Source organism: Corvus moneduloides, chromosome 14 (genome assembly GCF_009650955.1).
Source record: "Corvus moneduloides isolate bCorMon1 chromosome 14, bCorMon1.pri, whole genome shotgun sequence".
Classification (NCBI taxonomy): domain Eukaryota; kingdom Metazoa; phylum Chordata; class Aves; order Passeriformes; family Corvidae; genus Corvus; species Corvus moneduloides.
In genome coordinates this window covers 17,499,369-17,503,361 of record NC_045489.1, presented here as the reverse complement: position 1 = coordinate 17,503,361, position 3,993 = coordinate 17,499,369, and the positions used below count along the sequence as shown (strand labels likewise).

The window sequence follows — 3,993 nt, the reverse complement described above, 5'->3', positions numbered from 1 at the left end:
GTGCTTTAGGGGCAGCTACACGGCGAGCTGGGTGCTTTAGGGGCAGGTACACACCGAGCTGGGTGTTTTAGGGGCAGGTTCCACACCGAGCTGGGTGTTTTAGGGGCAGGTTCCACACCGAGCTGGGTGTTTTAGGGGCAGGTACACAGCGAGCTGGGTGCTTTAGGGGCAGGTTCCACACCGAGCTGGGTGTTTTAGGGGCAGGTTCCACACCGAGCTGGGTGCTTTAGGAGCAGGTACACACCGAGCTGGGTGCTTTAGGAGCAGGTACACGGCGAGCTGGGTGCTTTAGGGGCAGCTACACGGCGAGCTGGGTGCTTTAGGGGCAGCTACACGGCGAGCTGGGTGCTTTAGGGGCAGGTACACACCGAGCTGGGTGCTTTAGGGGCAGGTTCCACACCGAGCTGGGTGTTTTAGGGGCAGGTTCCACACCGAGCTGGGTGTTTTAGGGGCAGGTTCCACACCGAGCTGGGTGTTTTAGGGGCAGGTTCCACACCGAGCTGGGTGTTTTAGGGGCAGGTTCCACACGGAGCTGGGTGCTTGGGAGCAGGTACACAGCGAGCTGGGTGCTTTAGGGGCAGGTTCCACACCGAGCTGGGTGCTTTAGGGGCAGGTTCCACACCGAGCTGGGTGTTTTAGGGGCAGGTACACACCGAGCTGGGTGCTTTAGGGGCAGGTACACACCGAGCTGGGTGTTTGGGAGCAGGTTCCACACCGAGCTGGGTGCTTTAGGGGCAGGTACACAGCGAGCTGGGTGCTTTGGGAGCAGGTACACAGCGAGCTGGGTGCTTTAGGGGCAGGTACACAGCGAGCTGGGTGCTTTAGGGGCAGGTACACAGCGAGCTGGGTGCTTTAGGGGCAGGTACACAGCGAGCTGGGCGCTTTAGGGGCAGGTACACACCGAGCTGGGCGCTTTAGGGGCAGGTACACAGCGAGCTGGGTGCTTTAGGGGCAGGTACACAGCGAGCTGGGTGCTTTAGGGGCAGGTACACAGCGAGCTGGGTGCTTTAGGGGCAGGTACACACCGAGCTGGGCGCTTTAGGAGCAGGTACACACCGAGCTGGGCGCTTTAGGGGCAGGTACACGGCGAGCTGGGCGCTTTAGGGGCAGGTACACGGCGAGCTGGGCGCTTTAGGGGCAGGTACACGGCGAGCTGGGCGCTTTAGGGGCAGGTACACACCGAGCTGGGCGCTTTAGGGGCAGGTACACACCGAGCTGGGCGCTTTAGGGGCAGGTACACACCGAGCTGGGCGCTTTAGGGGCAGGTACACAGCGAGCTGGGCGCTTTAGGGGCAGGTACACACCGAGCTGGGCGCTTTAGGGGCAGCTACACACCGAGCTGGGCGCTTTAGGGGCAGGTACACACCGAGCTGGGCGCTTTAGGGGCAGGTACACACCGAGCTGGGCGCTTTAGGAGCAGGTACACACCGAGCTGGGCGCTTTAGGAGCAGGTACACACCGAGCTGGGTGCTTTAGGGGCAGGTACACACCGAGCTGGGTGCTTTAGGGGCAGGTTCCACACCGAGCTGGGTGTTTTAGGGGCAGGTTCCACACCGAGCTGGGTGTTTTAGGGGCAGGTTCCACACGGAGCTGGGTGCTTGGGAGCAGGTACACAGCGAGCTGGGTGCTTTAGGGGCAGGTTCCACACCGAGCTGGGCGCTTTAGGGGCAGGTTCCACACCGAGCTGGGTGTTTTAGGGGCAGGTACACACCGAGCTGGGTGTTTTAGGGGCAGGTTCCACACCGAGCTGGGTGCTTTAGGGGCAGGTTCCACACCGAGCTGGGTGTTTTAGGGGCAGGTACACAGCGAGCTGGGTGTTTTAGGGGCAGGTTCCACACCGAGCTGGGTGCTTGGGAGCAGGTTCCACGGCGAGCTGGGTGCTTTAGGGGCAGGTACACACCGAGCTGGGTGCTTTAGGGGCAGGTTCCACGGCGAGCTGGGTGCTTTAGGGGCAGGTACACACCGAGCTGGGTGCTTTAGGGGCAGGTACACACCGAGCTGGGTGCTTTAGGGGCAGGTACACAGCGAGCTGGGTGTTTTAGGGGCAGGTACACACCGAGCTGGGTGCTTTAGGGGCAGGTACACACCGAGCTGGGTGCTTTAGGGGCAGGTACACACCGAGCTGGGTGCTTTAGGGGCAGGTTCCACGGCGAGCTGGGTGTTTTAGGGGCAGGTACACACCGAGCTGGGTGCTTTAGGGGCAGGTACACACCGAGCTGGGTGCTTTAGGGGCAGGTTCCACGGCGAGCTGGGTGTTTTAGGGGCAGGTACACACCGAGCTGGGTGCTTTAGGGGCAGGTTCCACACCAAGAAGGGTGCTTTGGGAGTGGGCTTCACATTGAGCACGATGCTTTAGGAACAGGCAGCAACCACCTGTAACATTTTAATTCACCTCCTTGTCCAGATTTTTCCAGGCTAGAGCTCAGGTAATGCTCTCCTCAGCTGCCACTGATGGTCAGGGTGCTACAGGAGGAGAAGCACTGACTGGATTGCTACAGTTTGTGTAGGAAAAGGAATTCATTGCATGTGAGTCCTCTCTTGATTTGATTTTTCAAACTTAGAGCAAGTTTTACTTTATATTTTAACTTCTGAGAAGCAGCACGCTTTCAGAAGTCTATAACACTGACAAAATTCAAAACTGTGTTCCAGTTTCATAATTCTAAAATGTGTACCAAAATGATATTTTGTAACCTTAGCCTTTAGTGGATCATACCAGCAGCTTATCACCACCGTTAATCAGAAGAAAATCTTAATTTATAGCAATTGAGGGTATTAATTCTTTTAAAATGGTGAATAGGGAAAAAAAATCATTTAAAACGATCTGTCTGTGAGTTAGGACCCTCCCTCTTGCAATCAATGACTGTCAGAGCCCTGAGGGCACTAATGGGTCCTATCCCAGTCCCCTGGGTTATCCCATCCCTTTGCTGCAGCCTGAAAATGAGGAGCTAAACCAAACTACAGACCAGGCTGACATGATGCAGTTTTAATAGAAATGCTGACACCCCTTCACTCTTTTCCACAGCTCAGAGAACTGGGAAGAAGAAGAGATTTCATAAAAAGCAAACAAACCAAACCAGAGAGGATGCACAGGATAAAGAGTATTTGGCTCCACACCTTTAATCACAGTGCCACGTCAGGGAGCGTTTGCATTGGTGTACCTGCTTTATTTTACCTTTTATTTTCACCTAAGAAATTGAAGCAGTTGTGACCCACCCTAATTTCTAGAGCTGACATAATGCCCTGGCAAGGCAGCAAGACCCCTGTCCCAGCCAGGAGCCAGCTGCAGAAGAGTAGGGAAAATAAACTGCTCTGGAATTTCCTGGAGTGTGAAAGCGCTTGTAGGTTTTGAGTTTGGGTTTGGTAGTAGCTGAATTAGCTCACGCATCTTTTGGGAGGGAATCTTCAGCCTTAAAGCACCTTGTCCTAAAAAAGGGCTTCCCCTGGTCAGGTCCCTCACACAGGGTTGTATTCTCTCGCACTCCTTTGGGTTTCTCCCACCTGATACTGGGCTCTGTGGATTGTTTTTCCATGTCCTGACAGCTGGAAGTCTGTCTGGTTCCTCTGGGCACTTAGGGCCCTGCTGTGGATGTTTCTCTTGTAAAGACATCACCAGAAGCTGGTTTAGTGCTTCTGGAATCTCCTACAAGAGAACATGAGCTGGTGAAGGGTGAAAACACCTTCCCTGCAGGCTGTGAGCACAGCTCTGGGGTGTTCAAAGCCGTTCCTGTGTGGTGAGAAGATTACTCTGAGACCTTCATGACAATTCTAGTTCCAAAGCAGCTCGTTTGGGGGCCCTGTTGCCAAAGGGAAGAGTGTGCAGAGGTGCTGGGGCAGAACTGCCTGACCTGGGATGGGTTACTCCTGTCCAGGAGTAACTCAGGTTGGAAGGGACGTCTGGACATCACCTCTCCCGCTGCCTGCACAAAGCAGGCGCAGTTCTGGCAGGTGCCTCAGGAGCCTGTGCTGCTGAATTTACGGCTGCCTCATGTTTCG

General features: G+C 55.4%; 1 long non-coding RNA gene across 1 annotated transcript; it reads left to right on the top strand.

Moving 5' to 3' along the window:
- The first annotated feature begins 2,228 nt into the window (after positions 1-2,228).
- LOC116450766 lies at positions 2,229-3,319 on the top strand. Its single transcript, XR_004242969.1, has 2 exons — positions 2,229-2,526; positions 3,023-3,319. It is a non-coding gene; the product is annotated as an uncharacterized LOC116450766 (long non-coding RNA).
- The last annotated feature ends 674 nt before the right edge of the window (positions 3,320-3,993 follow it).